We start from the raw sequence: 25202 nt of genomic DNA on the forward strand, positions 1-25202 counted from the left end.
TACCATTACATATAAACTTGGAAAAGTTGACCGACAGGTCAAGGTGCCACATGAAAGACACATACTTGGCCAGCAGAAACTCTAACCCCTATGTGGTCCAAGACACAAGGACTGGTTCATCCGCATATAATAAAACAGGGAGAAATCTGTCACCAGCCTTAGGGTAGTCAGCCAAAACTGATAAAAGTGCAGACTCAAGCCGGTTCACATACTGGGTGAACAACAAAGAGGCAAGGATGCACCTCTGACGAACACCACAGCTCGTCAAAAATGAGTGAGTACACTCTGCACCTTGAGAAAAACACACTGAGGCTGAGGTCTTTGATTGAAGATCAGCTAAGAGGGCCACAATACTAGGATCCACCACCATCTCACTGAGCAAGGCCCAGAGTTTCACTCGGTTCACCCTATCAAATGCAGACGTCAAGTCCAAAAATGCTAGATGTAAAGATTCAGACCGAGCCACTGTGTATGTATTAATAATTAGAAGGAGTTTCAAACACTCGTCTAAAGTCGACCTCCCCACCCTAAAGCCATACTGGACGTCACTCAGAATATTATTTTCTCCTACCCAATAACGCAGCCTGTTTAAAATCACCCTTGCCAAAACCTTGACCGCTGCAACGAATAAATATATTGGCCAATAACATTTTGGGGTCTCTTTAACCCCCTTCTTGAAAATGGGAACAATCACAGCAGTGTACCATAAGGGTAACAACCCTTGCTTTGCAGCCGAGTTCAGGACCTGCGTTAAAATAGGGGCACAGTATTTGCTTTGAACAGATCTGGTGGTATACTGTCAGGGCCTGGCGCCTTGTTGCTAGACATGGCAAGAATGCCTTCTGTAACTTAATCTAAAGTGAGTACCACTTGGTTACCAACCGTGATGGGTGCAATGGAGGTTTTAAGTCCCCCACCAGCACCCTGATTATAAATAACCTCAAAAGGATCCCCCCAATGTTGATATGAGATGTGATGGCAAAGGAGAGGACCATAGCCCACAGCAAAATAAGGCCTATGAACAATACTCCAAAAAATAGAGCTATCCCCCATTTCACAAGCTTGACAGAGCTCCATCCAGGCTGATTTCTATAGATTATGTTTGCATGCCGTTTGAGCCTGCTTGTAAGCCTGCCTACAATCTCTGATCAGATGCCCGACCATCTGTAACTGCTTCAAAACTGCCTTTAGGTGGCGTAGGGGTTCTCAAGCAGTTCTTATCAAACCAATTAGAGTTTTGTCATACCCAGGTGCTAGAGGATGTAATAGTCATAAGTTTACGAAACTCCAAAAACTATCCCTTTAAATTATTCCAATACCTCTCACCCTTGCATCATATCAAGACAAAAATTGATTTCATGCAGACAAGTAGCAAAGAGAGAAGCTTGAAGGCGCTGATGGTCCACCTGGGACCATTTCAACCTTCTCTCCCAGTCAACGGCAGATAGACTCATGAAAGCCACCTTGACTGTGACTTTGGGCCAATGGCAATATCCAAGGTTTAGGATAATGGGCCATGGTCACTAAAATGGCTAAAAATAATAGTAAAATGAGAGATAAGCAAGAATAATGGCACTGAAACAAATATAAAGTCAATAAACGAGCTACAGCTGCTCCCTTTAGAAGTCAGGCAAATTACAGGGTTCAAAGAATTCACCAGTTTAGCCAAATTAAAACCAAATGTTGAGAATCTAAGAGCTCTTTTAGCTCCTGACCTTCCAGTGTATGTACAAAGTATAGACCATCTTTCAACAAAGAACTGCAATTTGAGGCACCGCTGCTTAGGGGATGAATACATAAATGATAATTAAACTCACCAACAAGGACTATTTGAGCTTGGCCATCACCCATAGCTGAAATAGACCTCAAAACACAATCCAAAAAAGAAACTCCAAATTGCTCTGAGCTCTCCCGCTAACTGTTATAAAAACTGATTAGAACCATTGGAAAACAGCCAGGCAGTGGGAGATGTACTCCCTGCATTGTGCAGACATGCCAATTGAGGTCCAAAATATAACCACTCAAATCAATTTTAGAAAAGATAATTAAGCCCTTTCCCCCTTCCTGCCATTGAGGGTACAGCAGGTTCAAAGTAAGTCATGTATGCCTCAAGGAAGAAGCTGTTATCAGTTTCCCAAGTTTTTTGGAAGCAAATTACGTGAAAAGATTTAACATATCACACCCACTTGGAATCCCTAAACTTCTAAGAAAGACCAGCAATATTCCAAGACAGCATTGTAAGGCCTTTCGATGCTACAGTGGAGCTACCGGGGAAACACTGTGGACACTATGAGACTGGTAAGGACTACATAAACCAAGTCAATCTCAGAACTCAGGACCACTCAAGGGAAGAAATCTGTTGGCGGTGGACACAAGGGGGGATGGCCTAAATACAAGGTGGCCACTTGACAGAGTGATAAAAATCTAGTGGGCGAGCTCAGCTACCCGTTCTCTACAAAAAAAACAGAGTCAGGGCAACTATCCCTGGTGAACCTGATTTCAATCGAGGGGCAGTAGCAAGTAGGTCACCAGCTGGCAAGGGGTTATTAAAGTTAACCACCACATAGTTTCCCGCCCAAAGTTTCCTATCCTTATCTATTCAACTTACTGTAAGTGCCTTGATATTAGAATCTCCAAGCTCCCTCCTATGAAAGAGATGTGAGCTAAGCCAGTGCATCACCTTGTTCTTAAGTTCCTGATATGACTCCCTAATGGAGCTGGAGGGGACAATCCCCAGGAAAATAACAGAAGGAGTTCCGTGGGTAAGTTTGGCACTCCCCTGGGGTTGGTAGGAGACACTGGGTGCAAACACCGCCCTTTATCACCCAAAGGGCGGGGGAGAGCAAATATACTATGAGTTACCCCCACGTGCCGTGGCTTTGATACTACTTGGATGGGGCCTGCACCATCGAGGTCATAAGTTGACACAGGATCCCTCACAGGGCTGATAGAATTAATTGACCCACTAAGATCTTCTGATGAGCCTTGCTCGTTGCCTACTCTGCACACCACCATCCCCTTGATCATCAGGGAAAATAACTCAGAAACCCGGAGTGCAGAAGAATGGGGCGGAGTTTTGATGGAAGGTTCTTTCTTTTTTCACCTTAGTCCTAGCACTCTTAAGCTACATTTAACCCCTTAACAGGCTAAGTATCAGCATAAAATTGCCAGGTAGAGCGCACCAGTGAATATCCAGGCGGAACAGTTAAATGTGGCAGTCACTGAAAAATAGGTCACAGAAAAAAGTTCCTTGTCTTAGGTGGTGTCTTAGGTGGTGTATTACATCTGAGTAGTTAGCCTCTAACCTGCTGCACAGCGAAAAATGAGCCAAAGGGGGAGACCCTGCTTCTTCCTGCGCTGATGAGTGCAGATGGGCCCTCTCATTGCCCAGTGTTCTCCCGGGCACGTGCCCGGGTGCGTCCGGCATGCATCCTGCACTGCGGGGCTCCTCTCTTCAATTTATGGCGCTCTGGCCCCCTGCAGGTATGTTGGGGCCTCCAGGATGTTCAGGGAAATGCTGGGGTTGTAGTCTCCCCCCCCCACCAGCCAAGAAATGCTGCAAACCAACTGGCGGCACTGATCGAGGGTCCTGCACTGTGGGACACCTCTCTACAAATAACCCATTTACTACAGGGCTAATTACCCCGCTGTGCTGGGGAGAGGGGAGGGGTGTGCAGCGCCCAGGTGCTCATGACGAGCTCAGCTCATCATGACCACGCCCGTTCCAATGGAACGCCCAGCACAGCAGGGGTATTATCCCTGCGTGGGTGCGGCGCAACAGTCATGACGATCTCAGCTCGTCATGAGCACATGGCCACCGTGGCTCATGACGAGCTGAGCTCGTCATGAGCATGGGAGGGGTTAATGGTGCACCAACGCCCTCCAGGTACGTTGCTGGGAGTGTAGTCTCTCCCTCCCAGCCAAGGAATGCGGCAAAACCAACTGGCGGCAGTGATCGAGGGTCATAATATATACGATAATGCTAATTGGTCACCAATAGAGCTTCTTCAGAATATGTTTGACATTATTTTAGGAGTATTAGTGGTGACGCACACTGCAGTCTTGGCTGCCTCGTGAGTCTGCTCTAGGAAATTTGATGGAGTATAATAAAGCATAATCATACCTTTACTAGATTACCATTGTTTTTACAGTCTATTGTGGATGTTGCATTTGAACAGTATCATGATATTAATGCATGAATTAGGTCTTCTTTTGTATTCAAGAGATATTAAGTTAAGGTTATACATGAGACCCTCCAAGGACATTGTGCTCAAAACTTGATAAAAAAAATACTAATGGTTGACTTCATCAACTGGTATGTCTTATCAACCAAACAGGCAATTAATGTTATTTTAGCAAACCAAAAAGACATCTCACCAATGAACAAGATAAGTACAAAGGGACTACATCACAAGCAAGGCTAGACATATGAAAATAGAGTTTCAAAATCAGATTCATATTTCCCTATACACATGTATGTCTAGGCAATATAATTCCTTTAAAATAATGTATATTATGGCTTATAAATATAGTGATTTCCATAAAAATGTGAGTCCAACAGTGGACTGAGTAAATTATTTAGACTATCCTTAATCATATGCTATGTGCAGGATGGTACCAACGTAAATGACCTGTAAACAAAAGTCACCCATCTCTCTTGATCCCTTGCAGAAATATGCAGTCATAATATATGCAGAAAAATAGACTGATCTTTCACCAACAACTGTGCTTGTTTTCAGCAGATGTTTAGTAAATATGTTTTATTAAAATAACAGTTACTTTTAGAATAATTTGTTTGTTATAGAAATCCCCAGCACTTTCATTTCAGTTGATTAATTAGATAATTAATACAAGCTGTGCTCTGCTCACATAAGTGATGATCCAAACAATATTTTTTGCTGTATAAGCATCTCATTTTCTGAGCTATGGACCCATTCCCCTCTTTCACAGGTTAATAGCACAGTTACCTACTAAGTCTATTGTATTACAACCTCATGCTGTTAAAAGAATTCAAATCTTAATACTGCAGGTGAATATAATATGGATTATCTCACTTTATTAAAATATGATTAAAAAAGCACTGAACATTGAAAGATCTTCCAAAAAAAGATTTCTGGTTAGATCTTTATTGGTGTTGTTTATATTACAAATGTCGGTCAAAACTCTCTTAAATATATTTCACTGATATATTGTGGAGACATAGACATTCTCATCTAGAAAATAGTTTTTGAATCTCCTCAAGTCTACGTGACATAATATATGTGCACTGAATAGCAACATTCGAATTATGAAACACAAATTCAGTTAATTAAATTAAAACTACCCCTTCATCATGCGAACACGATAACCCTAAAGGGATTATGAATATTAATGTAATGACAACCTTACATAGTGAATTTTGATGGGATGTTAGCTAACTAGTCCACTTACTTTAAAATGTAATGTATACTGATATTCTTCATCTTTGGTTTGTTAGGCACTATACTATGTCATTGTATATTTCAACTGAGATAACATTTATTTTAGACAAGCAAGTTTTCGAATCACCCACGAGGCTTGTCCATCCTGCGTAGACCATTTTTGAATGCTTTGTATTGCATTCCAGAAAATACATGGCTAATTAAAATCCCCACAAAATATTTATGAAAGAAGACATATGTGAAGCATTAAAGGGTGGGAAATACTTTTCAAGTGATTTCAATCAAAGAACAAGGCATCACATCAGGCCATAATGTGTGAATTCACATAGACAACTGTGAATGCCATCATAAGAAAATGTGTTTTGATGTGACTGTAGCATGACTTTATAGAAATTTAAGGGCATGTTTTCAGCAAGTAGGAGACATGGTGCATCTGTATGTGTGCCCCATTAATGCTTCATTTGCTGTCTGGGAATTACAGGTAAAGAACGCTAGTGCAAGGTTTTCAACCAGTGAGCAGCAATAAATATGACAGTAGTAACTGTGATCATGTAATTACCAACAGTGAATGAGGCTGGTGATCTAAACTGAGTGATGCACACGTAGGATATTCCTTAATTCCCTTTCCTATTATGATGCACTCAAGAGGGTATTCTGCACGCCTTCATTCATGACAGATGACTGTGTTAATGCACTTCTATTGAAACATCTGAATGGGCCAGTACTTTTAGATAATCCACATTGGTTAGTGTACTGTACGTCCATACATGAAAATCACAACTCACTCATACGTCAACACAAGACATGTATTTATTTATACATATCACATATTAACATAGGCTACACATTCATTGGTACATATGAAACTGTTTGTGGAAATATGCACAAAATACAATGATGCTCACCATATTCATGGCTACAACAGGGCATGGCCATAGATAATACAGATCATCAGATGGCTGCCTTTGGTATTTTGTACTTCATAAGTCATGTCATCTACACACAAGATTCATAGCAAGCGATAAGGCTCAGTGAGTTAGGTGTTTACTGATGACCTTTGTTTCTGATCCCACAGGTCGGGCATTTCCACAAGATCTACAAAGTCTTTCAACAACTTAAGTTTAAGAGTTTAAGTACTACCTTTTATTATAATCCTTTCAGATGGCAAAATTGTGGTATTGATTACTGTGCGACACTATAATATTGTAGCTGTTGGCCACATGAACATGTCAACATCAACTGCTATGTCCTTTTAGGATTTACAGCACATGCATGCCTATAGAGACTTTAGACATATACCTATTCTTTTGCCTGGCATACTTTTAGGCTACTTTGTCAATGCTGGTGGTGACATGTCAGTCTTACATATCAAGCAGAAGCATGTTTAGGTAGGGATAGGCAGGATGATTTAGGTTACAACAAGAATGATTTGGAAACTGGATCAGTCATTAGCATGTGTATAATATAATTCTGTGTAAATTGAGATATTCATAGTGGAGGTCACGGTCCTACAGATGTCCAAAACCCTGTAGAGTAGCAGAAGGAGTTTCCAGGTGGGAATACTGCATACACCTTCTACAACTGAACGCTTATACAGACAACAATGGCCTGACATAGATTTTAACATTAAACTCTGCAGATATGAATATCTAGCTGATGACCAGCCATGTCTATGACCATATTTGGCACCAGGCAGAATGTAGGTACCAGTCTCTAAAATTACTAGTGTGCAATGCAGGCAAAGTCAAGCTACAGTTGTGGCATGTTCAATACCCATGAGGCTCAATCGATATTCATTCTAAGATGTGGATATTAGAGAACAAAGCCTCTCTACACAAGCTTCAATCACTGTAAACCAAAACACATAGCATTATTTAATTCCAACAAACGCACATTTGCAATGTAAAAGCAATTGACAAACAAGCCAAACAAGAACTGTTAGGCAAGTACATCAAAACTATTTACATCCTAACAACATCTCTGTTGCACCTGGCATCCTTGGCATGACTTTCCCTTAACTTATTGCCTTCAGACCTCCTGTTGTTGCTGAATTCATTTTTGCTTGCCTTAGGACTCTGCACACTTTACCAGTGCTAACAAGTGCTAAAGTGCTTGTGCTCTCTCCCTAAAACATGGTAACATTGACTATACCCAATTTGCATATTTAAGTTACTTGTAATTCTCTAATAAAATAGCCCCATGTGCACAGGGCCTGTTAATTAAATGCTACCATTGGCTCTGCAGCACTGGTTGTGCCCCTTAATCCAGTAGCCCTTTATACACGTCTCCAGCCTGCCATTACAGAGCCTGTGTGTGCAGTTTAAACTCCCATTTCAACCTGAAAAAGCAAACCGTTTCCCAGGCCATAAGTTTCCTTTTTAATACCTATAAATGACTCCTATGGTAGGGTCTGGACTGGCCTAAGGGCAGGTTGCAGTATATTTAAAAAGTGGGACATGGACTTTTGAGATCCACCAGTTTTGGTAGTGAACAAAATGTAAATTTGCTTTTCACTACTGCAAAGCCTATCTCTCCTGTTGGATAACATTGCATTTGCCTTATTCCACGTTATAAGTGTCATTTCCAAATAGGAAGGGGTTATTGCTACAGGCTTGGTGTCTCTGGAATCCTAATTTAAAATCCTAACTTATGGTGAAGTCTGCTTTTAAATTACAGTTATGTAAATGCCGCTTTTAGAACGTTGGCTTTTTCTTGCCATAGCCATTTGGTGCCGACAGCCTGACTCTGGTCACATGACTGGGTGTAATTGGCAGTTGGATTTCTAGACAGCCATACACAATGGGAGCGTGTGTGACTGCATGGGCCATCACTGATAGGATGGAAGGGAGGAGCTGGGCCCATTCTCATGTACACTTGACTAGGCTGCGTCCTGTCTCCACGCACAGGGCTGGATACCCTCTGTAGTTAGTCTGGAGCCAGGACAGAACAGGCAGTGCATCTTTGCACTTCAAAGACATGCCTGTAGAAGCTTCTCCCCACTGAAAGGCACAACTGTCTATAAAAAAGGACTTCAGACACCACCACTTCAGTACACCTGTGGACCTGTGGATACTCTGCCAAGAAGAAGGACTTATGTGAGCTACAAGGACTGCAACTCTGCTGGACTGCTGTTTTGAAGGGACTGTTGCCCTGCTGTGCTGCCCTGTTGCCTGGCTGAGAAGGACTGTACCAGCATCACTTGAACCCAGAGTTCACAGTGGCGCCAAGGGCTAGATGGTGGCCCCCTGATCAGGCTTCCCACAACCCTGCATCTGCACCTGGAAACTGCTACTTGTGAGTTGTCCCTGTCAAGTGGTGCCACCCCAGTCCTAGATCCTTGGAAATGGAATTAAGGTGCTTTTCTAGACTCGGTGGGGGTAGTGGAACTGACGCATCTCTTCTGCTGTGTGGTGCATCTTGAGCAGAACTGACACATCTCCACTATTGCACGGATTGAACCCGTCGCAAAGACTTGCATTGCCACTGCAGCCCGCATCAACTTCTAAACCTCCACTGCTTGATGCATCCTCCGTGCAGATCCTCACATCTGTCATCAATGGCAGCCTCAATAGCGGCACTGAACTCCACATCTCAGCGTTGCAGCTCTTTGGAACCGGTGCATCACCCTGACTTTATGTTGCATCTCTGACACTAGACTTTGTATCGCAAGTCCCGTTTACAGGAACTATGACGATGCTGCAACAGGACCTCATACCACAGCTTCTCTACACCATGGAACTGATGCATCACCTCGACTGTGCGACTCATCTTTGACACAGATCCACACAACGCTCCGTAATCCAGGATTTAAGGTGCTGTGTTCAGGGAGCCTAACTGGGTCCCTCTTGTTGGCCTGCATTGCATCACAGTCAGTCTGAACTTGTGACTGTGTCCTTGTCTGGTATGATCAGATATCCACAGTTGCTGCTTTATGCCTTTTGGCGCTATTTTCTCTGAAAACGTACAAATTTGACAGCAATCAATAAATCAAAGGGCATTTGTAACGCTCATCACTGTTACCCCTAGGGGTATCCTGGTGCTCTATCTCCATTGACCAGCCAGTTTTCGAGTCTTTCTGAATTCTGCCAGAAAGGGGGCTGGAGGGAGCTGGAGGTGGAGACCGTTACAGGTCTTGGCAGTGATGTAGGTGAAGGAGCAGACACGCTGCAGCTGCTATGGATACGGGGATGTGTGTGCAAGGGTGAATGAGGAGGCGAGCAGGTGTCTAGACGGTTGGTGGAAGTTCAGTTGCAGGTTGAGGAAGCCAGGTCCTGGGTTGTAGAGGGCTTTGTAGACATGCATAAGGAGCTTGAACTGGCATCTTTTCTGGATGAGGAGCCAGTGAAGGTCTCTGAGGTGTGGGGCAATGTGGGTCCATTTGGGGAGGTCCAGGATGAGTCAGGCTGCAGAATTCTATATGGTTTGTAGTCTTCTGAGGAACTGTGTTGAGATGCCGGCAAAGAGGGCATTGCTGTAGTCGAAGTGGCTGATGACGAGAGCCTGACTGACGGTCTTTCTGGTGTTGGTAGGGACCAACCTGAAGATTCTGTGGAGAATGCAAAGTGTGTGAAAGCAGGAGGAGGCGGCTGCGTTGATTTGTTCTTTCATGGTCAGTTGTCCATCGAGGATGATGCTGAGGTTGCGTATATGGTTGGTTGGGATGGGTGTGGGTCTGAGTTCTGTAGGACACCAGCTGTGGTCCCATGTGGAGGTGTTCTTCCCGATCATAAGTACCTCAGTTTTGTTGGAACTGAGCTGTACAGGTGCAAATGTACCCCATCCTTGCTTTAGTGTAAGAAAGCCACTGAAAACAATAGAAAACAATGGAGGTACAGATATAAAATAACAGCCTATGGTGAATTAGTTCAACCTTTCAAATCATTTATATTATTAAGTCATTAATAAACTCCTCATAATTATTATAATTAAAAAAATAATACACTTTTTACAAAAGTAAATTTTTAAATTAAATATATAACTTTTAACCAAGTTTGTCACTAATGAAACAAAGATAGACATGCTAGTGGAAGGATAAGTATTTATTTAATTTACTGTTCAAAATGTAATATTTATAAATAAACACATAAAGTGACATTCAATTAGTGAAGTTAATGTACTGTAAATTTTACTTAAATATTTCCAGTGTAATACTGAATATTTTAGTTTAAATAACATTTATATTACAAATTAAAATCTAAGTACGTTTTATTTGTTTTAATAATAAACTCTTCTTGATTTCCCTATCTTTTCCCACTGAGACATCTCTGTAGTGGAGATCTCTGCCTTAGTGGGACATTTGTAACGTTACTTGTAGTGACATTATGGTTCTAAATACGGTCATTGTAGGTCCCACCCGCTCATTAGAGGTGTAAGTCTATGCTTAGGTGTACATATCAACTTGGAAATGGTGGATAGCAAAAATACGGAGAGTTACACTTAGGTGACGTAGTAAATATGCTCATGAGTAAATATACACGTGTATGTTTATCTTTCGTACCTTTTGGTGTCATTCTGTATCAGTCTGAAGGGATCTAAAAGAAATCCCAAACTCGGTTGAAAGCATCAAAGATGTTATAAAAAAAACCTTAGTTTAAATTTTTATTTTTATTTGTCTTAATCAAATTGTCAATTTGGTAAGAACAATCAAAAGGTATTTAGGTTATTATTATCCAGACAACACAAAATTCTACATGTAACATTGTTTACATTTCAAATTATGTTTTTCTTAGATAGTGTTCACTCACATTGAACTGAAATTTCATTTTGTTGTTCCTTTTCTTTATTTGTTTGTCATGTTTTTCTAGAAACAATTTGCATTTTTTTAAATATTTTCGTAAAGAAAGTACTCTTGATGTTTTTCCATTGTCAGTGGGCACTCTTTTGCTTCAAACCTGATGCTTTAGCGTGCATTCTGATGTATATCATATATGGCGAATGCATGTAGAAAATCAGTGACATCTGTTGATTTTTTTTCTAAGAAGTACACCTCCTTCACATAACCTACTTTATCTTCCTATCACTATTGTTGACCTAAAAAATATCATTTCTACTTATTTTTTCTTCTCCATTTTTTACTCCGTTAGTTTTTTAACACCTTCTATGCATCATGGTGCTTCAGTCTCTCAGATTCTTGTACAGACTCTTACACTTTCATCCCACTGCTGCTTCTTTTTATGAATTGCTACCAATCGCTTCGAAAGACTGGAATACAATATGCCATCACATATTTTAAAAACTAAAATGAGAAATACAAATGGACACTGTGGTTTCAACCTCTGATTTTCATGTGTATTTCATGGCTTAGTATTACCTGAATGGGCTGTCTATCAGTTCCATGCTTTTTTAGTTACTGGTACATTACCCCATTTGTGTTCCTATTAGGTCTTAAGCCTTAGTAAGTGGGCATAAAGTAGTTATTTTGTTAGACTGCTGATGCCAAATGAAATGTAGCTTGTGGTAGAAACTAGTGTGGGTTCTTGTATGTATTGATTTTTGCAGAAATAGAGACTTTTGAATTGCTGACTTTTGGTATTTTGGTTAAGGGGCAGTTATTGTTTGGGTGTGTTAATCAGTCGTAAGGTCACACTGCTTTCAAAAAGTCATTGTGAGTTTGGTTTATTTTGTTTTCATGATAACATGGTGTTGGATTTACTATGTGTTGTTCACAGATTAAAGACCTGGATACACATAGACTTTCTTTCAGAAACAACGGAAACGCTGTCTATGAAAAATATCTACTATGCAACATATTCTAGTGTATGTCTTTCGTGGCCACCACTTTCACTGCAAACTTCATTTATTCATTCCTTTTCACAGCTGTCTTCTTTGGGGGTAGGTGTTGGTGTAACACTGCTATTACATCTGTTTAGCAAAGTTTCCATACTATTAAAGCTTAAGATCTTGCCTTATTTTGTGATTTTATTATTAGATATTATAACATATACAAAGTAGCCCTGTTAGAACAAACTCTTCAAATAAAAAGATAGACTTATTGCTTCTGCAAATGTTGTTCTTTTATTTGATTCTTTAAAATAGTTCAGCCACCAATTTCATTCTGTTGAGGATTTGCTATTGCTTTCTAATCAGCATTTATTATTTTTATTGCATGGAATTCATTCCTGCAGATGCTATGTTACTTTCATCATTCTTTCATGAGGCTTAGAGATTGTCATCAAGAGCATAACATCATTTTGTCTGTTAGCTGGATTTGACTCAATGAGACTGACATTTGTTATAACAGAATCATGTTCAGGAGAATAATAGAGAAATGCAGGCTTTGATATCCTTTTTGTGTCATTGTAGATTTGCCATTGCACTTTGATTGTTTAGGAGTAACATAAAGTCTGTTATTTGCAGAACGACTATGTATCATGTAATAGTCATTCAATAGGCTGTCTGAATGCATACTAACCCCTGAGGCTTTAATAGACCTAGTGTATTAGAGAACCTGAGTGTGCGTTGAATTAAAAGCATTCATAAGCTTTCAAGGAAAATGGAGGTATAGTATGATGAAGAAGATAGAAATAATGTACTATGCTTGGAAAAAGAAATGAATATAGTGAAGTTCTCATTCAGCTGAGTTAATAGCACCTTGGGGCACGGGTTCAGAACCATTATCTCAACACTGGCTTAATTATTACACAAAGCCTACGAAAAAAACCTTCATGACACAGAAGCTAGTATACTTTGAGCATGTCAAATTGGAGGCAAAATGCATGAAGAAGCATTGAACTATAACCATATTAGTGACTCGAGAACACATTTATCAATAAAAAATCATGTTTGAACACAGTTAACTTCCATGTTACTTATATAAAAATGTTTTTGATGATCACAGTTTCTTGCCAGTAAAACGTCCGAGGGAAACAGCGTTTCTCTTTAGGTTACTGTGGTGCAAAACACAAAATATCTGCATCTGGTTATCATCTATGCTTTGTTTGTATAAGCTTTATTCGAGACAATTCTCATAAAAGCACATAAAACCAAGATAATTACACAATAATACATAATTACAGAATAAAAAATTCATTAAACATGACGTACAGCTTATACTACATTTACATTATAAAAACCATTTATAACAGTGATATTACATAAAACGTTATTTAAAAGAATGCCTGATTACCTACTACCCCCCAAGGACCGTCGTCTAATTGCCCAAGCCCAACCCAGGTATTTGGCTACCCCTATGACTATTGAATCCTGGTTTGTTGTACATAGGATTCTTAGAGCCACTGCACTGTCACGTGTCCCCAGGTTTTTGCATACCGGCGAGAGCCATTTTCTCCTTGGATTTACATAAGCTTTGCATACGAAGAGGAAATGACCTATACTCTCCTCGGCATTTTCACATGCTGGGCATAAGTTATTAGTGGGTCTGTGCCAACCAGATGTCAGTTTATTTAGGGGGATTGAACCTGATCTAAGCTGGAAGACAAGTTTCCTGTCCAATGGTACCGTAATATTATCCCAGTAATTTTCTAGGACTGGAAGAATTTTTGTCTCCAAATAGCGGCCAGACATAGAATCAGCCCTAGTATCTTTCAGCATCTTTCCACCCACCCAGTCCCAGTATTGTTCTTTGAGGGCTTCTTTACTAGGGAAGATTTCCCCCTCAGGATTATTCCAAAGATTTGAAAATCCTAGATTTACTAGCATGGTCTTTAGATGTTTTAACCATTTTATCTTGTGGAAGATATCTTCCCTGATAATCCATAGAAAACCCTCAGCATATTGTCTTATTTCTGGAGTCGTCCAAAGGCGTCTCCAGTAGAGGACTGGGCGCAATCGGGCTCTGTCTACAATGGTACGTCTACCCAGCTCCATAAACAATGGGATTAGAGGGGTGCTCTGTGGGAGTCCTGTTATCCCTCGCATGAACTTATTCTCGGAAATCTGGAGAGCCACGAGGTTATCCCAGGCCCATAGCTCCGCACCATATAGAGTGGCACCCAGGACCTTCGCATCATACACGGTTGTTACTGGCTTTATGGGCTTTGTTTTGGATCTGTGGTGTTCTCCCCTTAGAGCACCTGAAAGCTGCTTGTGCTTTAGGACCACTTTGTCCACATGATGCGTCCAGCCAGCACCCTCAGCGATCTGTACACCCAAATACGTAAATTCAGTAACGGTATCTAGCCTACTGCTATTTAAGGTTACCTTAGGGTAACTCCTGCGTCCTGTGGAAAAGGCCATTAATTTTGTTTTTCCCACATTAGCCTCTAGCCCATGCTCCAGGCAGAAAACCTCGAAAATGTTTAATGCACGTTGGAGCCCCATGGGGGTCTTGGACAAAATAAGAGTGTCGTCAGCGAACATCAGGATCGGGACCCTGATGTCCGCTAACGATGGGGCATCCACACTAGCCTTCAACATTCTCTCGACGATACCGTTAATAAATAACGAAAAAAGTAGAGGGGCCATGGAACAGCCTTGTCGGACTCCCCTTTCCACAGGGAAATCCGCTGTTGTCTCCCCACTTCCGCCCCACTGGACTCTGGCGAAGTTGGATTCGTGCAATCGCATGATCAATGTTAGTAGATCGGCAGGAATCCCCAGCTTTTGAAGAACCGACCATAGCTTGTACCGGGGGACTAGATCAAACGCCGCCCGCAGGTCGACAAACGCGACGTACAGGCAGCCCCTTCCCAGTACAACGGTCTTCCACCGCAGTATAGTGAAGCGGAAGACCTGGTCGATAGTACTGGTAGATCGCCTGAATCCCGCTTGGTATGGAGAGAGGGCGTTGTTATTTTCTACCCAGTCCATTAGCTGGTTTGTTACCATTCTCCCAACTACTTTCTGCATGGTGGCTATTAAGCTTATGGGCCTATAATTAGCAGGCAGTGAGCGATCGCCCTTTTTGTGAATTGGGATAATTGTTGCACCCTTCCAGATCTCTGGGACCACAGCCCCCTTCGCTAGGGCATTTGCTACAAGGAGGGTATATCTCGCCCACCTTCTTACGTCGTGCTTGAAAATATCGGGGGGAATACCATCTGGACCTGGTGCCCTCCCACTTTTCGCGGAACAAATGGCAATTTCTGCTTCTCTGAGAGAGAATAGATTATCGGTTGCATAAACCGATATTATACTATCAGCTGCCACAGGATAATCACCTTTCGCGTACTGTGGTTTAAAATAGTCAACCCAAGCTTCCTCTGCTATGTTATTATCTGGCTTAGCAGGACCTGCTCCACTGCCCCACTTTATGATTTTCCAGAATAGCGTTGAGTCTTTGTTATCAGAGGCCTCTTTTAATTCAGCCCAATGGGCTTCGTCCCATTTCTTTTTAGCACGATAAATGGCTAGTTTGTACAGCTTCCTATTCTTTATCACTGCAGCGCGGTCCCTATTCCTTATGGCTTGTCCCAGTTCTAACCGTGCTGTTCTACAGTGATTGTCGAACCACCTACCCACTTCCTTAACTTTTTTCCCTTTCCTTTTTTTAATATAAAAGCATGGTCTCAGGAGGGAAAATAACTTATTGTGGATTTCGGTGATGCAACTGTTCCCTGGAACCACTGGAACCGCAGCATCCATCGCGGAAATTGCACTATCAACCTCGTTGCTAATGTAGGTCAAAGTGGCCTCATTAGCCAATACCTTGGGCCATTTTAACCTACGCTCATCGTTACTCATTACAGGGGTTTCGTCGTGTATCTCTATAGTATTTCCTGAACAGATATTCCACCACCTATGGGTCACACATAGGGGGTTGTGATCACTTTCAACCCGGGGCCTTACAACCATATCAACAACCCCATTCCACAACTGAAGACTACACAAAATGTAGTCAATTCGGCTCCTATTGATACCATTGTCAAAAGTGTTGCTGCCCTCCTTGTCCCCCGGTGTTCTCCCATTCAGTGCTCTTAAACCATGTTCCATACAAATTCCATTTAATAATAAGATCTCTTTTGTCCATCGTTTCACAGGTTTTAAACATAAAGATGGTACTCCCCAGAGATTGTCCTCTTCACTCTCCAGGTGGTCATTTGTACAGTCCAAAGGTTCAAATGTCCTGTTTAGGTCCCCAACAATTATCATTGTACTTTCCCGGGAGTTAGCCTCTATGGCAGCAGACAACAACTCAATAGTGGGTGAATTGGTCACATTGTTGCCCCTCGCATAGACATTATACAAATCCATCGGTTGGCCCTTAACTGCGGTGATCCTTAGTGCTTGCAAATCACTATCTCCCAGGTCCAGCATTTTGATGTTGATATGCAGGTCCTGTCTAACCCAAACAGTTAGACCTCCCTTCGGCCGCCCTCTTCCCCCTTTTGAAGCTGGTATACAATAATTCAGGTAACCTAGGCAAAAAAGGGGATCACAAGCCCAGGTTTCTTGGAAACACCAAATGTCAAAACCACTTATAAAATTCACCCAGGATTTGGAATCCAACTTACTAGCCAACCCGGCAACATTCCAAGATAGAAGCGTACCAATACCAACATTTGTCCCATCACGAGCATTAGTAGATGGAAGTACTCGGGCTAGCATTGGACTATCCATAGAACTAGTCAGCCCTTCTGGGTCGTTTATTGAATCGACAGTCGAGTCTACTATTACTGGGTGTGTTATCGTAACATTTGCACTTGAGGTTCCCAGTCTAAGACCACCTTCTTTAGGCAAACCCCCCGTCTCAATATTATTGACCGATTGGTTTGTAACAATTATGTTACCATATACATCATATGACCCTTTTAGTTCATTAATAATCCTGCCCACACTTTCTGTACCGGTTTGTCAATATCCCCATCCCGGGTCCTGCCATCCTACATAGGGATTATAATATGTATTTAAGGTGTAATGGTGACCAACAGGACGAGATGGTAAAGGGTTGATTGGCCATGATACAGTAGGGGGGATTAAGGGTTCATTGAGTAAACTAGTCGTTACACTTGTGGGTCGGGGGTAAAAAAAGGTGAGGTCCACAATACCGATACCACCCTTATTTGTTCCCCATCCCTGCCTAGTTATCCATCCCACCACCCTTGGATCTTGAAAATTAAGCACAATGCAATCCCCCCCCAAGGTTTTTGGTGTATATCCCATCCAATCTATTCTCCTTGCCCCTATTATTAGCCCATCGACATCACCAGGCAGAGGACGATTTTCCTTTAACCAGTGCATGGTCTTATTTTTAAGCATCTGGAATGTTTCTCTCTGTCCTGGGGATAGTGGTGGTACATTGATGAGAACTGCCACATAGGGGAAGGAGTCTGGGGTGAGATTAATAGGGGGTTTTCTATGGGGCGGCTTTGCCAAGGGCGGTGGGATGGATTTGGGAACTTGGGGGACATGTTGGGGGGCAGGCTTCTGTGCCTGTGATTTGTTGTTTGGTTGGGACGACACTAAAGTTTTACTTGCCGACGGGCATATGTTAGCCCTATTCCCTCCCCCCGTGATGTTTGGAGCTATCTGTACATTAGTAGTCACTTTTACAGGTGTTGGTACTTTACCCACTTGGTGACACAATATAGCCTCAGCGTTCACAGCAACCGATGGATTTTGTGTCTGGGGTGTTATGGGCTGTGTAAGATGTATTATGGTCGACTGAGATGGTTCAAGACCAGCGGCCGCTCTCTCTACTCTATCTAGAGTTTTTGCAATAGCTTTTGTTGTAGATTTACTTTGCTTTGAGTGTAAAGGAGAGCTATTTCTGGGGTTTCTTCCCTTATCCTGGATAACAGGGTTATTAACAGCCTGAAGATTTGTATTCGCTTCCACCCTATTTGCTTTAATCAAAGATTTGGTAGAATAGAAATTGTCTAATGTTATCTGTTCGAAATGATTTAACCTATCGACAAGCTTGGCAATTCTATCCTCTATAGGGGTAAGTAGTAGTCTAAACAATTTTTCCAAATCTGGCAATACATTTACAGGGGGTAAAGCATTTTCCTTACAGGGTACATTAGAGACAGAACAGGAATTATCCACTTTATCTTGGCAATCCAGAGATACAAGAATCGTGGGTGAAACAGTGTCTGGACTTTGGACTTCTTGGGTAACAACCTTTCCAATATTCACAGGTTTATTTATCTTCCTAAATTTTTGTGGGGGTTTAACCGCCTTTTTACACTTTTTTACCGAAGATGTCCATTTCCTTTTGGACCCAGTTTTAGAATGGGCCAATATGACCTGGGGGCCGGAATCGGGGTGTAGAGTTAGTTGCGATTTACTACCACATAGATTATTTGAATCTATCGCAACACACTTGTTAACTTCTCCAACCTGGACCTCAGAGTGTTCGGTTGTACCTGGGAGGGTTACTGATGATAAAGGGGTTACCAGGGTGGGATAAGCTAGATTGGGAAACTTATCCGTTGAGTTCTTAAGTATTTCAATTGATAATCTGCGCTCCGCGCGCTTCTCTGCCAGGGTTAATTCTTTATCTATTGTCATTGAGCGATTAAAAAAGAATTTATCTAAGGGGCCAATTGCCAATGAGCCAGACTCTACGGTCGGAGTTACCAAGTGGCTGTTGACAGAGTGTGTAATTGTAGACGATGCCATATTAGTCTCAAACAAACTCGGGTATTCAATGTCACTTACTGGTGATAGTAGATATGAGACACTGGTAAGAGGGCTGGCCCAGCCCGGCCTCCAGCGGCCCCGGACGGCCACAGACGGTCCCGCCCTTGTCCCGGGCTTCTCCCGCGCGCCCTCCCGCGCGCTCCCGCGCTGCGGGAGTAGAGGATCCTTAATGTAGCTGACCAGCTAGCTACCGGGAGGGCGGGGCCGGCAGGGAGAGCAGCCCAGCTGGAGTAAGGGCGCGCGTGGACTCCTGGTCCTCGGAGTCCACCGCTATGCTCGCAGCCCTGCCGGTAGGTCGGGAACAGTGCCCCTTCAGAAAACCAGAAAAGTGCTTCACACCGCGAAGCGGGACCCGCGCAGCGGGTCCGGCGAGGCTTGGCGGCAACAGCAGCAGCAGGGTCAGAAGGGTCAGAGGCTTCCTCACTGGAATAGCGAGAGCTTCCCACAGGGTCAGCGTCAACAATGGAATCCACGGAGCTTCAGGTGGGGCGCTGATTTATCCGATGATTAGGTGAAGGCGGGGCCGGCAGGGAGAGCAGCCCAGCTGGAGTAAGGGCGCGCGTGGACTCCTGGTCCTCGGAGTCCACCGCTATGCTCGCAGCCCTGCCGGTAGGTCGGGAACAGTGCCCCTTCAGAAAACCAGAAAAGTGCTTCACACCGCGAAGCGGGACCCGCGCAGCGGGTCCGGCGAGGCTTGGCGGCAACAGCAGCAGCAGGGTCAGAAGGGTCAGAGGCTTCCTCGCTGGAATAGCGAGAGCTTCCCACAGGGTCAGCGTCAACAATGGAATCCACGGAGCTTCAGGTGGGGCGCTGATTTATCCGATGATTAGGTGAAGGCGGGGCTGGCAGGGAGAGCAGCCCAGCTGGAGTAAGGGCGCGCGTGGACTCCTGGTCCTCGGAGTCCACCGCTATGCTCGCAGCCCTGCCGGTAGGTCGGGAACAGTGCTCCTTCAGAAAACCAGAAAAGTGCTTCACACCGCGAAGCGGGACCCGCGCAGCGGGTCCGGCGAGGCTTGGCGGCAACAGCAGCAGCAGGGTCAGAAGGGTCAGAGGCTTCCTCGCTGGAATAGCGAGAGCTTCCCACAGGGTCAGCGTCAACAATGGAATCCACGGAGCTTCAGGTGGGGCGCTGATTTATCCGATGATTAGGTGAAGGCGGGGCCGGCAGGGAGAGCAGCCCAGCTGGAGTAAGGGCGCGCGTGGACTCCTGGTCCTCGGAGTCCACCGCTATGCTCGCAGCCCTGCCGGTAGGTCGGGAACAGTGCCCCTTCAGAAAACCAGAAAAGTGCTTCACACCGCGAAGCGGGACCCGCGCAGCGGGTCCGGCGAGGCTTGGCGGCAACAGCAGCAGCAGGGTCAGAAGGGTCAGAGGCTTCCTCGCTGGAATAGCGAGAGCTTCCCACAGGGTCAGCGTCAACAATGGAATCTATGCAATATAGCAACACTCTAAGTAGAGTGAAATTACAACATAATTACATTAATTTACACAATACCTCCGCTCCCATTCCAGACGAGAAGGGTCATGGTGCAGGCCCGATACTTTCTCGCCTGGAGTATGGAAATGCCCTATATTTAGGAGCCCCGGCGGTAGTGACCAATAGGCTCCAAGTCACGCAAAACTGCGCCGCCCGACTACTGTTTAACATTCCTCGCTGGCAATCAGCGAGGAATGCACTAAAAGAACTCCATTGGCTCCCAGTGGTTGCCAGAGTGCAGTTTAAGGCCATGTGCATTTTGCACAAATCTTTCCACCGAACTGGCCCTGCCGTTCTGTTTCCCTTAGTGGTGCCTTATGCGCCATCTAGAGCTCTTCGCTCTGGTACACTGCATTTGGCAACCACAACCAAAATCAACAAAGCCCGATGGGGCGGCCGCTCCTTTGCCCACACGGCTGCAAGGCTCTGGAACTCTCTCCCTCTAGCCCTGAGAGAGAATAACAACCGAATGTTATTCAGGAAAGCTCTGAAAACTCATTTGTTTGCAAAAGCGTGTTGACGTACCCGGTAGCCCACCACAGTAATCAGTCTAAAGCGCTGCGAGGCCTCCGGGTAGTTACGCGCTATACAAGTGCAATTTTTCATTTCATTTCATTTCAATACAAAGATCCTGGAAACAAGAAACATTACAAAATACACACAAAATATAAATATTTTCCAAAATAATTTTAGAACTTCATAAAAGCTGATGTCCTTACATTCTGAAATCCTGAACGGATGAATCTATTACTTAATGTTATTGTCTTATGATCTGTGTCCCTACCATCCTTATCAAAGAGAGAGAGGGTGGAACCTCATATTGACTTTGTGTGGCATTTTTTAATTTTTCAGTTCCTGTTTTTGCAGTGGTAGGTTGTAAAGAATACAATAAGACATGATCAACAGCTCACGTGTGCCAGTTCTTATGTTCATAGACAAACAAATGTCATCAAAAGTCCTCCATGGTGACCCATGGGTGACCTTTGTTTGGTGTTTTGTTGTAGGGTTGTGCATAAGATTTCATAAGCAATAATGAACTTGGCCAGTTTTCCCAAAGAAAAGCCGGGGTTTTAAAAGGTAGAGGTTTATGGCTTCATTTTTCATTCAAAAGAGCAATTACATTTCTATCCCTTTCACTTTCATGAAATCCAAAAGGAAACTCCTGCTTTGTAATTTGACAGAACGGCTAGATTTATGTTAAATTCAGTCATGGCCACCCTCTGGGGAAGGAACGCAGGGGAAGCGTGATTTGTTGAAGGTGAATATTTGCTGAATCAGCAGAGTTGTCACACTTCTTCCTAACTTGATTCCTATGAAAATACTGCAGAAATGTCAGACCTCTGAAAAGGAATGCACTACATTTGGCAGACTGCTTTTCACTATTTGCATCTTTTTTTGTCGTACTATAAAATATTCTTACATTTCCATGTATGTGAGTCGTTCTTATATATTGAATTTGTTTTTGAGACTTGCAAATTGCATTTATAATAGGTCAAAGGAATGTCTCATTTCGATATTTAAGGAGGAAGAATTTACAGCGAAGAAGAAAGCAGTGCAGAAAGCTATCAGTCATGACTAATTTAAATTAGATCGCTGCCTGGTGAATCCAGAAAAGCATGAAAATGCCTTCCAGTTTTCTCTTTCTTCACTTCTTTTGATTCATGATGTACTAACGTGTATATTATTGTTGAACTCGATTTACACCCTTGTCACAGATGCAGGGTTGACTTACAAAGACCTAGTCAGCAAATGGCAGGTGTGATGGAAGCGCCAACTAATATTTTACATAAATCTTGTAAAAGACGCTTTGTATTATTGTGATAAAAAAAAGACAATGACGGGATACATCAAAGAGGTATTATTTGACTCTTTTTTTATGTAGTGAATACGCACATTTTTTATGTGGTGCCATTAGAATCCCTACCTATGGACGTTTGCCATTAGGGTAGAAACTTCTGTTTTTCTCAAAGGATTGAACCATTACAAGACAGCTGTAGATTAGGCGTGGGTGGTGAACTAAACTCAATTCGCTGAGTTTGTGGAGTTTTCTGCACTCCGTGCTCCCCAGATCTCACTGAATGGTAAGTTCGCGAGCTGCAGCTCAGGTAGAATTTCTACCTGAGCGGCAGGAAGACCAGCGCGAACGTCAGTTCGTAATGCACTCCACCACTTGCGGAACTCATTTCGCAGAGTTCTGAGTAGCAAAACTCTGTGAACTACGCCCAGGCCTGCTGTACATCCCAACATTTGCATTGAGTTCCATTTTGTATATAGGCAGTATGGGTGATTACTGCACTGAAGTGTATAAAAATATAACTATAATATTACAGCCTACACTGTGGCATCAACAATTACTTGTTTATAAACCCTGAAAAGAAACTGAATTTACAAAATATGTATCTTTCCAATAAACCCATTTGTTTTCCTTTGAATAGCTTTTGAGTAAGTCATTTACAATTATGAAAGATTTTATCACAATATTATACTAGCAACACTTGCCTGGACCCTAGTACCATGTACTAAACAATCCAACCAATATCCTCAAATGTGGTGTAATGATGTTTCCTTTTCTGGTTGGGATGTCTGAGTTTCTAGGTAAATATGTTGGAATAAAAATGTATACGCAATCAATTTTCATGACAGTTCTTTTGGACCTAAATTATCGTACGTCAAGTTTTTCAGCAATCAAAGACTAATCTTGTGTATTTGTTTTTTCCTATCATTCACTAATATCAAACTAGTTTTACTTGGTGAAAAAAGAAACCCTCCACTAAGTTGTGTCCTGCATCACAACAATGTCTACTCAGTTACCAATATTTTTACTTTAAGCTCTACAATAAAGTGAAAAGTTATTCTTTTGTTTTTGGATCCCATAGAGCCAACTGTATTTTACAGGGTGTTATGGGTAGTGTTCTCCATTAGCAATTAGGATTGTTTGCTCTGCAGTAGTACTGATATAACTGGTATATCTGGCAAGCCAACGTTTGGTAGACAGGTGTTGAATGCTGTTTCACCAGGGTGCTTCACTGAAATGAATATTATAGTTTCTCTTTGTGTTTTCTCTTACAGGAAACCCTCAGCAGTCTCTCTGCTGTGGTCTTCACGTTAATAAAGCTGTGGCTGTCTGGGACATACTGATCACTGAATGCTGTGCTGGAGTATGGACAACGAGGTAGCGTACAATTTATTTATGAATAATCTCTAGTTTTTTAGGAGAACTGTCTACTTTCTCTTCTCAAACATAGGGAGAGATGCAGCCAATTAGTTTATTTAGTATTTCTGCATGAGGGGCTCCTTGCTTTATCATTGGCAGGGCCTTGAATACCAAAAAAAGAAAACAATCAGCAAGATAGTAGAATGCTAGTAGAAAGTATATGTAAATTGTGATGGATCCCTTGATATAATGTTGCGTGTCCACTTTAGACAAATTGCGATTTTGAAAGGATCCCAATCATAGGTTTTCATTTGCTGAGTCTTGAGGTATCCTTAATGACATCAGAATAAAGTACTCATAATGAGAGGCCCATCATTCCTGATGTGGCAGCTAATCCTGTTATTGGACCCACAAGAATAAAGAGGTCTGCAAGGTTGCCATTGAACTGCCAACTTTTCCATGAAGATGTTGTCTGCTGAAGAAACTGTGGGGAAGAATGAGGAATTATGGAGGGAATTGGACTAGAATTATGGATTGTACCAGTTATCAATCATTACTTTGATGATTATGATGGTTTGTCCTAGAATTTCTGTTTATTCCACTCTTTTCAATTTCAAAACAGTTCTCTTCTATTTGGTTGAATTGAACTGGACTAATACTCTAGAAGAGTTTTAAGATTTAGCTTATACTGTAGCTGCTCTATGATATCTGACCTGATCACAATGGACACATGTGTTATTAAATTCTTGTTGCAGGATTAATATTGAAATGTCCGTTTGCTGTTACCTATGGATATTCAGGTGCCCTTAGCAGCCCACTTTCTTTAATTCATAAAGTATGCAGTAATTGCAATTCCCTTCTGGATTTAAAAGATTCATTTCCATTCTGCATTAGATGGCCCATTTGTTGCCAGTTCATGGTGAAATGTGTGCTAATGCTTAGCGAGTGTGAATAATAGTGAAGCTGAGCTAGGAAAAGCACAACATAAAAACCTTGTCACTCTGCACAGACCATAAAACATCCTAAAAAAGTAAGATATGGGTACTAGTAAAACAGATAACGATTGTATGAAATGAATAACCCCAAATGAATACTCTTTTTTGAAAATAACATGTTACACTGTCTCTCAACTCAAAGTTGAAAAGGCTAAAAAGGGTTTGGTACAAGAATATTGTACTAAATATCAGAAACAAGAATATTTTGGTAAATATATTGAAACCCACAATATTAACAAGGTAATGTATGTATAGGTAAGTATAGGTTTACTTAGAGTAACTCAACTTATATGGACCATTACAATACATATATTTATCTTCACTGGATGTAGATGTTGAGCTGTGAATAATAGGTCTATACTCAACATCATATACTTACCACAAGAAATTTTTGTTGTCAATATTTTTGGTACGATATTCTTTTAGTGTGTTATTTAGTACACAATATTCTGATATATAGCGCTGACAAGGCTGCATAGATATCTGTAGCAGGCACATTAACATACAGTCATATATTACCACAGGAACAATTATAACTGAGAGTATCGTTTATTTAGCCGAGAATCAGAACACACTCCTTACTGCTCTCACCAGGTTCCACTGCCTCTTGGCTAAT

At 42.3% G+C, this 25202-nt stretch overlaps 1 protein-coding gene across 5 annotated transcripts in view; it reads left to right on the forward strand.

The window, feature by feature from the left end:
• Positions 1–25202, forward strand: part of ATP2B2 (ATPase plasma membrane Ca2+ transporting 2) — a 1528737-nt gene that overhangs the window by 302964 nt on the left and 1200571 nt on the right. For all 5 annotated transcript variants that reach the window (XM_078661398.1, XM_078661399.1, XM_078661400.1 and 2 more), the window contains exon 2: positions 23507–23609. The gene's annotated coding sequence lies outside the window, so the exon portion shown is untranslated. The remainder of the gene's footprint in view (positions 1–23506; positions 23610–25202) is intronic.

Source organism: Lissotriton helveticus, chromosome 9 (assembly GCF_964261635.1).
Source record: "Lissotriton helveticus chromosome 9, aLisHel1.1, whole genome shotgun sequence".
Taxonomy (NCBI): domain Eukaryota; kingdom Metazoa; phylum Chordata; class Amphibia; order Caudata; family Salamandridae; genus Lissotriton; species Lissotriton helveticus.